The sequence below is a fragment of the Theropithecus gelada genome, chromosome 17, assembly GCF_003255815.1.
Source record: "Theropithecus gelada isolate Dixy chromosome 17, Tgel_1.0, whole genome shotgun sequence".
Taxonomy (NCBI): domain Eukaryota; kingdom Metazoa; phylum Chordata; class Mammalia; order Primates; family Cercopithecidae; genus Theropithecus; species Theropithecus gelada.
In genome coordinates, this window is record NC_037685.1 from 56,552,372 (window position 1) to 56,564,852 (window position 12,481).

Sequence of the window (12,481 nt, forward strand, 5' to 3'; positions counted from 1 at the left end):
TACATTGCCTCTTCCTCGTTTCCCATTTTACTTCTCCCATTTCTTCCCAATATTAAAGTAAAAATCCTAAGTGGTGCCTGGAGCAGCGTTGCAAGGAGAAGGCATTGGAATAGAGGTTTTGTGTGGATACAAATCCGCAGCTGCTGGCAGCGCTCTCATTCCTATGTTCTCTTATATTTTGGATACACTGATATTTCTATTTTACAAAGATGAGTGACCAAGAGCAGAAAAGAAAAAATGTGTTTTCTAACTTAAAAAGTTACTCCTTTCCAAGTAGAAGGCTTTTTTTCCCCAGGCTTTCTGACTCTGCTGTCAGTTATGGAGAGAGATGAGTGAACTGAGCTCTGGGGGACGTCCTGATACCACCCACAGGGAACCCAAAATGTCCTCCAAGGGAACCAGAGAACATCCGACAGTGGGGGCTGAGCCCTTTTCAGAAACCGTCTGGCTACTTGATGCCATGTCTTGCTGTAGATAGTCCCAGAGGTTCTGAGATGAGACCTCTGAGACTAGGAGAAAGGGCTTACTTGGAGGAACACGTAACACTTTCTCTCTGGCCAGATGACCTTAGCCAAGTTATTCTTCTAATGTCCTCATCTGCAAAATGGGAAGAACACCTGTCTCATGTGGTTGCCCTGAAACCACAAGGCATATGATGAGAGGTCACAGGTGAGAAAGGGCGCCCAGGGTTGGCCAGAAAAACTCATAGCACATAGAGTGGGGAGAACAGAGATCCTCCCACCACACCCAGACTGTGAGTGTTCATGAACTGAACGCGCACTAACCCGGTGGTCCCAGTGGGATCTGCAAGGTCGTTATTGTGATCCCACTTTGCAGAGCAGAAACTCAGTTCCCAGAGAAGCTAAGCTCCTGCCCCTTGGTATGTAACTGTAGGTGAGCGACTCAGGACTTGGATCCAGGCTGTCTGGTGCTGTGATCCACTCTCCCACATGCCTCATGGACATCACAAACGTCACACCGAAGGGCGAGAGTGGGTACTCATCTTCCCCTGCCCCACCTTCCCACGTCAAGATGGATAACGAAAGAGCACCTGTAAACTCTGTTCCATGCCCAAGAGACAAGAGGAGCGAAGGAAACTGACATCACTCAGCACCTTCTGTGTTCCAGGAACTAGGCCAGGTGCTACCCAAAAAGTTTCCTATTCAAGCAGCATTGGAGGAGGGCAAAACCCAGCTCTCCTTCCTGGTTGTTGCACAGCGTACACAATGCACACGCACTGGCTCAGACAAGCTTTGATCAGGCACTGCTGAGCAGCTCTTGGAGGCTCTCTGGTGCCTGCAGGTTGCTGCCATTGTGCCCCTCACTCAGCTCCATCCTGGTTGCAGCATGCCAGCCCAGCTGCAGCAGCCACTGAGAGAGGATCGCACCTTTCCAGGGTTTGGCCAATGTGGCGTCGTTGGTGTTTTCTTTTTTTTTTTTTTTTTGAGACGGAGCCTCGCTCTGCCACCCAGGCTGGAGTGCAGTGGCCGGATCTCAGCTCACTGCAAGCTCCGCCTCCCGGGTTCACGCCATTCTTCTGCCTCAGCCTCCCGAGTAGCTGGGACTACAGGCGCCCGCCGCCTCGCCCGGCTAGTTTTTTGTATTTTTTAGTAGAGACGGGGTTTCACCGTGTTAGCCAGGATGGTCTCGATCTCCTGACCTCGTGATCCGCCCGTCTCGGCCTCCCAAAGTGCTGGGATTACAGGCTTGAGCCACCGCGCCCGGCCGTTGGTGTTTTCTTGACCAGGGTGGGAAGAGGCAGAGACTAGGGCTCCAGGTTCTGGTGGCAGCCTTGTGCAGTCCGGGATGCTGAGCAGATCCCTGCACCCACCTAGCCATCCACCTCCTTGCCTTTGTCTTCCAGTTTCTGCTCAGAGCTTTCCCCTTGGCCTAAGGTGCTGCCCACTTTCCAATAAATCCTTCATTCCTTCCAAATTTGGATGAACATTTTAGTAGACCTATAACCAAATGGAGGGTGAGGACACAGAGGTCCCTTGGGTAGTGATAAGGTGGGAGGCAGGTAGAGGAAAGGGACTTTGTGAATATAGTTAGAATGAGAAGTTAGAGCGATGAGCCAAATGGTACGCTATTTCTGAAGTGGGCAAGTCAAAGGAAACTGTGCTAGCCACCTTCTTTTCAACTCCCTGGCGATACTGACATCACTTTATAATTTAGGTGCTGGGGGTATCAGAAAGAGACAGTGTGAAAGGCGCTTGATTAAAATGCATAAATCCTACTGCCCTGGAGGAATCTGATTTTTTACAACAGCCACAAAATACCAAGTAGACAGAGGCAATGGTCTAACTTCATTTTTCTGTTGAAGGTATTAATTAGGGCTGTTACTAAAACAGTGGTGGCATTGTGAAAGAGTCAGAGGATTCTAGCCAAACAGGACTTTTCAGGGGCTTTGAACAAGGTTTAAAGTATGTCCCTGCAGGGGAAAGGAAGCTGTCTGTAGCATCCCTACCAGCACGTTCCTCTGATTGTTCTCAGTTCATGTGAGTCCACAGAGGACATAAACCCAGTGAGCTGGTAGCAGAGGTAATGAAAGTACTCCAGGCCTCAGTAAGAAGAGTCAGAGGGGTGGCGTTGGTGCCTGAACAACAGCATTTGTGTAGCTAGATGAGAACAGAACAGGGACTGGGGAACTCCCCCTGCAATTCCAAATTCACAGTTTGGGGAATGAAGGGATTAGTAACTGAGGTGAGGCTGAGGAAGTACAAAGATAGCTCAGGTGGAGAGAACTGTGCGTGATCAATAAATAGAGAACAGCTAACTGTCAAATTGGTGATGCTGCTGGGCATGAAGGAGACTAAGACGGGAAAACCATTCTTGTGGACTTCATAGTGGAGACAGAGCACAGCTGGGGCTTGGAGGAGAGAGAGCTCTATACCGACGGAGGGAAGGAGCCTATTCCAGACGTGAGAAAAAAGGGGGACAAAGCACTCCCCGCCAAATGACAGGCATAGACTGTGGGGGCCAGTCTTTCTGCAGCTGAATGTGGTGGGGAGCGGCAGACGCTTGGACGGAACAGGCAGCACAAGGCTCCTCTCCAGAGAGCTTTGGTAGCTAGGAAGAATTTGGATTTGGGAATCTTTGCTGATTAAGCAGGAGGGAAGAGTGATACACAGGAGAAATGGTATTTTAGGCAGCACCTATCCACTTTCTATTTAGGATAGAGGGAGTCTCAGTCAACAGACTTTGGATATCTTGATCCCATTGGCAAAGCCAGCCCAATTCATGGATCATTACCAGAGTTTGAAGTCAATTAAATCCGGGCACTCCAGACCCACTGACAAGGCTGTTCCCATTGTGGAAGAGAGGCCAGACTCTGTAAGCCAGACACAGTTAGTCCTCCAATTCCAACTCCTCTCCCTGTGGCCAGCTCACCGAGTACCCTGGTGATCATTAGCTGCTTCCACGCAGGCAGACCTACAAGAAATTCGCTGGCTTTCATTTAAAGATAGGAAATGGTAAGTAAAATTGCTAGGGCGATACATAACTAAGCACTCTATAATCTTATCTACATAGATAAAAAATAATACATAAACCTGTATGATAACACAGAGAAAAGTAGGCTATAAATACCCTCTAAAATGTTCTTTTACAGGGCATTAAGGAAATGCACAGCAATTAAAAAAAAAATTGCCAATACTTCTCTTACTTGTCACAGGTAAGAGATATGTGAATGCCATGATTATGTTATACATTTAATTAGTATATACCTTTGTGTCTAAAGCATTTTCCATCGTGGTCAGCTATGCTCCCTGTAGTCTCAAATGCCCTCTACACGCCGTGGAATAGCCTGTCTCCCAGATGCACTGAGATTTCTTTACCACTGCCTCGCCCGCCCCCACGCCATTTTGAACATTTTACAAGCTCCAGTCTTTAAAAAAAATCTCATTCAGACATGCATTTTTTTTTCCTAGAAAAACTCTGCCTTTCACTTGGAAGTAAAGAGAAGAAAACATCTTGGCGGGTGTTGAAATGTGTCAATAAATTCATTGCCCAATAGGCTTCTGGACGAGTTTATTATTTTCCACTGCCCGTAACTCCAAGCATGCATTGGATAGAAGATGATATCTGATTGTTCAGATAATTTTTTTTTTTTTTTTTTACCATCAAGCATGGAATGCTGTTTCAACTTACAGTTAAAATTGTTTCAAGAAAACGACTCTGATTAATTGGCCTGGTGGTATGTGTGAAGCATGTCTAGTACTTTAGGCAGAACAGGACACAGAGAAGGTGGAAAGGAGATAGAATGATGACTGTATTGAGTAACTTGGCCATGACAGTGAGTGTCATCTGCTTTGCTAAATGTGAGTTTCTGTAATTAGCTTGTAGGTGACTGGTGAATAGGGGAAGAATGTCACTATCATGTGACAGTTGTGCTGGTTCATAGCAGTTGCTGCCCTGCATGTTAATGCTGGTCCACTGTCTTCTGTGTGCTCCCTTCTCCCTCTGAAGTGGTGATTGTGTGGTGCTCTCAATCTGGGAGCATTTTGCCCTTGTCTTCATAACTCAGCAGTGTCAACCCCTAAGCTGTTAAGCCCCTTCCAGGAAGCCACCCATACCTTTTTTAAAAATTGTAGTAAATATACAGAACAAAATGTACCATCTTCACCATGTTTAAGTGTATTAAGTACATTTATATTGCTGTGCAACCAACACCACCATGTATCTCCAGAGCTGAAACTGAAACCCTGTCCCCATTAAACATTAACTCCCCATTCTCTCGACACCCCGACTCCAGCCCCTGGCAGACACCATTCTACTTTCCTTCTCTGAGCTTGACTGCTCTAGATACCTCATATCAGTAGAATCGCACAGGATTGGTCTTTTTGTCATTGGTTCATTTCATTTAGCGTTAAGGTCCTCAAGGTTCATCCGTGTTGTAGCATGTGTCTGATTCTCCTTCCTTTTAAGGCTAACATTCTATTGTATGTGTCCTCCACATTGTTTTGTCCATTCGTCCACCACTGGACACCTGGTTTGTTTCTGTCTTTTGGTTTTTGTGAATAATTCTGCCATGACTATGTTGTGTACAAATACCCGTTAAAGATCCTGCTTTCAGTTCTTTTCCGCATACTCCCAGGGGTGAAATGGTTGAATCATATGGTTCCCATATTTTTAAAAGACATTCCTGCACAGGATTTGCTGTTGTAGTTACTCGCTAGGAATCTAATGGGCCTTTTCAACTGCCTACGTCTTTTGATTACGACTGTTACTATTGTTAGGACTCTGGTGATGAAGTCCTCAGGGTTCAAGGGGTCTCAGCCCTACTTCTTTCATGAGCCCCGTTGTCTTTTGTGCACAATTTCACAGAACACAAGGCTTTTTTGTTTTTTGATTTTTTTCCTGAAATGCATGCATCCCATCAGAGCAGAAACGGCCATAGAGTTGGAATAAATAGGCTGGGATATGACTCTGTGCTGTATTACCTAATTACCTCAGAAAAATGAAACCATCTCAGTTTTCTGCTCAGTAACACTGCCTCCCAGGGTGCCTGCAGGAGTCTCCGACCAGAAGCATCAAATGCAAGCCCTTGGTGTACACATAACCAGTGTGGTATGTTAGGGGTTTAATATGGTTGAGCAGAGGCTTATAGTCAGAGGGAGAACTTGGTTGGAGAGTTGAGAATCTCTGCAAGCAACTGGCTCCGTCTTTTTCTGATGCCTAAACTGTTGGCATTGTACACAAGGCTTAATGGACCAAACACATCAGACAAGTGAAACACCTAAACAAGAGCATTCTGTCCTAGCAATGAATGTGTGTCCAGAGAGATCTGGAAAGCTTGAGGAAGGCAGGGAGGGGTGGAACAAGGGAAGTAAGGACACAGGAGCTGCTGTTCATTTTGGTAGAGCTGCTTGTTTATTATTCATGGTTTCCATGAGTGTTTATACCAGGAAAGGCTCTCCTATGCATGCCACATGAGAGCAGGGCTCTGTGACTCAGGGATGGTGACTGGGCTTGGAGGAATGTAAGCTCCATCCACAAACAAAGGAGAATGAGGATTTGAATGTCACGGTAAACTTACTGGTGACTAAGGAGGTAGTGCAAAAAAGGGGAGCAGAAGGAAACCACGGGGCGGATGAAAGAGCCATCCTGTCTGCCCCCCGCCTGGCGCCATCACGCTGGGTCGTTACCACATTGCTGATCACTGCAGTGTTTTCAGTGATGGGCTTTATCTCATTAGTGAGTCCTGAAATGAATTTAGTGAATTTCCACCAGAATTAAATACAACAACACAAGACAGAAGAGAGAGAGCACTGAGCGCACCCCATGAGGTAAAGGCTGGCATCGTTTGGGTTTCTCTTTACGTTCTCATACGTGAGATCGTGAGGTGAAATACGCATCTCGCTGTGGGCTGCGGTCAGAAGTCTGAAAACCAGCCTGGCAGCTTGCCTGTCTTCTGTTCCTGGACCTTCCCTTTCTGTCAGTGAGAATTTCGTGTCCAGATCTGGCCAAGGGTGGACTCTGAAGAGATAATCCCTGGTTGACTCTAGTGTTCATTAGGGGAGTTCTGCTGCCACTTTTTCAGGAATCAGAGATGCCCTGAGGCCACCTCACACTCCTAGAGCTTCTGTCACTGTGGTGTAGTACGTGGTCCTGAATTTGGAGCTGAAAGCTTGGACTGGAATCACTGGAAATGGCTGATGGGGGCGAGGAAGCTCCCGCCTGTGTGAGGAAGAATCCGGGGGGAGAGTGGCTTGTCCAAAGGCCCCGGGGGGTGGATAGGGCTGGAGAGCTGAGGGTCAGGTTGTCACAGGCCTCGCGTGACACGCAAAGAAACTTGAACTTGGTTGTGTGGGTGCCGAGGCCTGACAGGAGTTGGGAGTGTTTCAGAAAGCGCTCCTGGGCAGCAGGAGGTGGTTGGGGAGGAAGCAGAGATGGGAAGACCTGCATCCAGGAGCTTCTGGGGAGGGAGAGAGCCGCTGCACTGCAGGGTGGCCATGGCAGGGACGGGACAGTGTGGGGCATGGGAGAGTGGGGGGATTGTCCCACGAAAACTGGCATCTGCCCGAGAAGACAGAGCTGGGTAGTGCTGAGATTCTTAGGTGGATTGATGGGGGACAGTCACATTAGAACATAGGGTGCCAGATCCTCTGCCCTGAGGCACCTTGGCTCTATAGCACCTGTCTCCCCGTGCTCTCCTCCCACAGCCTCCGCTTCTCCAGGCACCCTGCATTTCTCCCTGCCCAGCACCAGTGCACCTACCCGATGTCCTCAGTGCCCTCAAGTGGTATCACTGCTGCACAGCTCCTGCCAGTCCCCTAGAGAGCCGCCTGCAGCCTCAGTGGCACGGCAGTGCATCTCAGCACTGGGAGTTCAAATCCTATGAGATGTCACCGCCTGGCGTGGGTACCCTCTGGGGAGACCTGGTTCAGGCAGGACCTCATTTTTAAGGCTGTTTCTAACTTCCCATCCATCCTGAATTAGTCAGTGTTCTCCAGAGAAACAAAACCTATAGGATATATATGGAGATAATATTGATTGATTTTTTTTTTTTTAGGGAATTGCACACAAATTTGAGGGCTGACAAGTCCAAAATGTGTAAGTAGGCCAGCAGGCTGGATACTCAGGTAAAAGTTGATGTTGAAGTCTTGGGTCCAGAATCCACAGGGTAGGGCGGGCCACAGCAGGCTGGGGATTCAGGCAGGCTTTTGTGTTGCAGTCTTGAGGCCGAGGTCCTCCTTCCTCAGGGAACCCACCTCTCTCTTATGACCGTCCCCTGACTGGACAAGGCCCACCCACATGGCAGAGGGCTGTCTCCTTTACTCAAGTCTAGTGACTTAGCTGTTAGTATCACCTAAAAATACCTTCACAGCCACATAGAGCCTGCTGTTTAGATGTGTTTGCTGTCTAGATGCTGTTTGGCACTATGGCCCAGCCAAATTGATGCATAAAGTTAGGCGTTACAAAACCCCCACTAAAGAGTTGACAAGTCCCTGTCTGGGGTCTTTGCACATTGTAATCCACTCCTACAGGAATCCTGGGAAGAGTCATAATCCTTATAATTTTACAGATGAGAACACTGAGATTCACACAGATTAGGAGACTTGCCCCAAATCACACAGTTCTGGAGACAGAATCCAGGAGATGGCCCTCAGACCCGGGGTGCTTCCTCCCACAGTGCTGGGCTATCTGTGCTGTGATTGTGGGCACGCATCCTTCAGCAGTCAGGTTACATCAGGACTTTGAAGGACAGGCAGATCTTCGTCTGAATCCTTGCTTTGTCAAACGCATGGGACTGAGGACCTGGAACCATTTGTTTAACCCCTGGCTCAGTTTCCCCATTTGTAAAATGAAAATAATGATAAACTCCTCCTGGTTTTAATGATGAAGTGAAATATGCAACACAGTGCCTGGCTGTTAGTAACCATGCACTAGACAATAATAATGGCTGTAATATTGAATGTTTCATCATTTACAACCAGTTTATTCGACAGAGAATGAAAATACCTAGTTATATACATGAAAGTTCTGTCTCTGTCAGGGTTTTGTAATAAACATTTCAAGTTATGAATAGATGTCCATTACTGAAGCTTTTTTTTTTTTTTTTTAAGAGGGTTGGGTCTGGAGCTCAACTGTCCAAGTTCAGACACCAGCTATGGGTACATCACCAATCTACCAAAGAGGGCTCAGCTTCCTCATCTGTAAAATGGTAATATTAGCAGTTCCTCCCATTTAGGGTTATTATGAAGATTACATGAATAAAACATGTAAAGTGCTTAGAACAGAACCTGGCACATACTAGGTATTTAATAGACTTTACCATTTTTACCATCTGCATAGTCTTTAACAGTACTAAGCATTATAGATGCTCATGTCTACTTAGGATATAGATTCAGCTAACACTAGTGAAGCAATATTGCCCAGGATGAAGGCTGCAAAGGGAGAGAAAGGCATAAAGTTGTGGAGATGTGGTTCAATTCTCAGGGAATGCCTGGTTTTCTAAAGGCCTTCCAGGAGCAGCAGACACAGGCAGAGTGTCATACATGAACACACTGAGCAGTCTTGGTCTGTTCAGGCTTCTGTAACAAAATACCTTAGACTCAGTCATTTGTAGACAACAGATATTTATTTTCCCACAGTTTTAGAGGCTGGGAAGTCCAAGATCAAGGCACCTTTAGCAATGCCTTGTATGTGCCCTCACATTGTGGGAGGGGCAAGGGGACTCCCTCTGCCCCTTTTATAAGGGCACTCTTCCCATTCGTAAGGGTGGACACAAGCTTTCTGACTCTAGCACACAGCCCCGAATAAGGCACAGGCCAGGTGCCGTGGGACTCAGTGGTTCCTGCTGAAGGACATGGCCACTTTCCTCTGTGCCTACCCCGCAGCTCTGTCTGACACCCCTCCTGTCACACTGTGTGTAACGACCTCCTCCTCCTCCCCTTCATGAGCTCCACGAGGGAGGTCCTCCCCAGTGAGGCCTTGCACAGTGGGTGCTCTATACCAGTGAGGGAATAAAATCATGAAATCATTCCAGCCCCACAGCTCCCACATCCCCCTCTGTGTGACCAGTGCCTCCAATCACAGCCAAATGATGCCCACGGCCTTTTCGAAGTCCTGCTGTGGAAGATGCCTGTCTCTGTCACTCACCATCGCCCGTTCTTCACATATGAGCTGCTCATTCATCAGGCTTGTGTTGGACGGTCACTCTGAGCAAGGCGCCCAGGACAAAATGCAGAGCCACTCCAAGACCTTGTCATGGAGGAATTGACAGGTCTTGAAACAGCTTTTTCTCTCTCTCTCTGCCCCCGCCCCACAAATGTTCAGAACTCAAATAATGATTATCTCTTTTCTTTCTCACTTTGACATTTTACACTGAGACTTTCATCTCCGTGTAACCTTTACACCCGATACACAGCGTAGCTGAATGTGACAAAGGCCAGCATGCAAAACAAAAGCAGTGCTGTGTGTGTGCATGAGAAAAATGTCTGTGTTACATCTGTGCTCATGTCTACTTAGGACCTTCGAGTTGGGACTTGGGCATCCTCTGGGGATGGTGTCTCTTCAATCTGATGTTATCATCTGCATTTCCCCATCATAAATGTTACGTCCACATTTTAACAGTCAGTGCATTACAGACACGTTAGCTGCCTGGCGAAGGAGCCGTCATGCTGGCCTGTCTCATGTATGTTTAGGGTTTCCAGTAGGCCCTGGTGGTCCTGGCACCTCTGATGTGGGTGCCCCATTTTCCACCTGCAGTCCTGTCATTGGGCTGTGTGGCCCACATGGCTGGCCTTCACCGTGTGCACTTCTTCCTCACCGCCACCAGCACCCTCTTCTCACACTTCTCACACTCCATTCCATTGCCTTTGTAAAAAGGAACTTGTTCTTGTCAAGTAGACAAGGAATAAATAATAGAGCAAGGGTTCTGCTAGTACACGACAGAAGAGTGAAGACATTGACAATGTAGAACTCAGCATGAATGAAGTACACCCCTCAGATGACAAAACTAGTGAAGGCAGCCAAAGCCACTTTCAACAGAGGACACACGGTAGAGAGAATGATCCACAGTATGCTGCAGTGAAGACTGTGTAGGTCTAGGGTAAAGTGATCACAGGTTCCCCCGCCCATGTCAGTTGCAATTCCATTTATCTCCGAAGCCATATGTATGAAGAGCACATACTTTATGTGGATCTACGCAGGAGAACAGAGTCTAAAAGAGGAGGTCATTTTGAAATATTCATGGAGATTGATGACCACTAAAAATGACTGGGAAGTGGGCTGGTGAGGTGTAGGGAGAGAGCAGAGTTTGGAATTCATCCCTTGGGGTTGGAATCCCGGCCCAGCCACCTCTAACCATGTAACTGAGCTGCTCAGTGGAAGTAAATACCCACCCTTCATCAAACAAGTATTATCTTATGAAGACATTTATGTATGTTCTCACCTAATGTTCACATCAACTCTCGGCGGTGGGAACTACTGTTATCCCTATTTTTATGATGAGAAAACTGAGGCTAAGACAATACCAAGTTTTAGTGAGGGCGGGGGACCATGTGGAACTCTCTTCTACCACTTGTGGGAGTGTAAACTGGTACAAGCATTTTGAAAAAAAAAAAAAAAATGCTTGGCCGTAGCTACAGAAGGTAAACATACGCACACCTGATGACCCGGCAATACCACTCCTGAGTAAATACCCAACAAGTGTGTGTGTTTTTTGTTTTTTGTTTTTTGTTTTTTGTTTTTTTTGAGACAGAGTCTTGCTCTGTCACCCAGGCTGGAGCGCAGTGGCGCGATCTCGGCTCACTGCAAGCTCCGCCTCCCAGGTTCACACCATTTTCCTGCCTCAGCCTCCCATGTAGCTGGGACTACCGGCGCCGCCACCTCGCCTGGCTAATTTTTTTTTATTTTTAGTAGAGATAGGGTTTCACCCTGTTAGCCAGGATGGTCTCGATCTCCTGACCTCGTGATCTGCCCATCTCGGCCTCCCAAAGTGCTGGGATTACAGGCGTGAGCCACTGCGCCCGGTCATGATTTTTTTTTTTTTTCTACTAAAAGTATGCTCATGTCCTGGCCAGAAGTAAAACAATCTAATTGTCCATCAATAATAGAATAGGACATAGTATATTCAAACAGCAGAATACTACACAGAAATGAAAAAATGAACAAGTGTTATACAGAGCAACATGGATGAATCTCATAGACATACTGTTAAGGAAATCAGACACAAAAATATACATCCTGCATGACTCCATTTATATGAACTTCAAAAACAGAAGTAATTTATGGCAATAAATGTTAATGTTTACCTTTGGAATACTGGGCATTGCTAACTGGGGGGAACATGAGGGAGTCTTTTGAGGAGCTAGAAATTTTCAGTATTTTCATATTGTACTAGTTTTCTATGATGTGGAACAAAGCACCACAGTGGGTTAAAAACTATGCACATCTATTTTCACATTTGTAAGCCAGTTTCCAGGGGTGAGGAATGGGCACAGCTCAGCTGGGTCCTCAGCTCAGGGCCTCATGAGGCTGCTGCCACAGTTGGGCTGGGCTGTGTTCTCATTGAGAAGCTTGACTGGGGTGGAATTTGCTCCCAAAGCTCATTCTCAGTGTCGACAGAATTCACTTCTTTGGAGCTGTGTGACTGATAGACCAGTTTTTATTTTTATTTGTTTGTTTGTTTGTTTTCAGACAGAGTTTCGCTCTTGCTGCCCAGGCTGGAGTGCAATGGCGTGATCTTGGCTCAGTGCAAACTCCATCTCCCAGGTTCAAGTGATTCTCATGCCTCAGCCTCCCTTGTAGCTGGGATTACAGATGTGTGCCACCATGCCTGGCTAGTTTTTGTATTTTTAGTAGAGCCAGGGTTTCACCATGTTGGCCAGGCTGGGCTCGAGTGATCCACCTGCCTCGGCCTCCCAAAGTGCTGGGATTACAGGCGTGAGCCACCTTGCCTAGTTGGTTATTATTATTTCCGTGTTATAGATGAAGAAAGTAAGTTTCCAAGCAGTTTGCCCAAAGCACCCCGCTA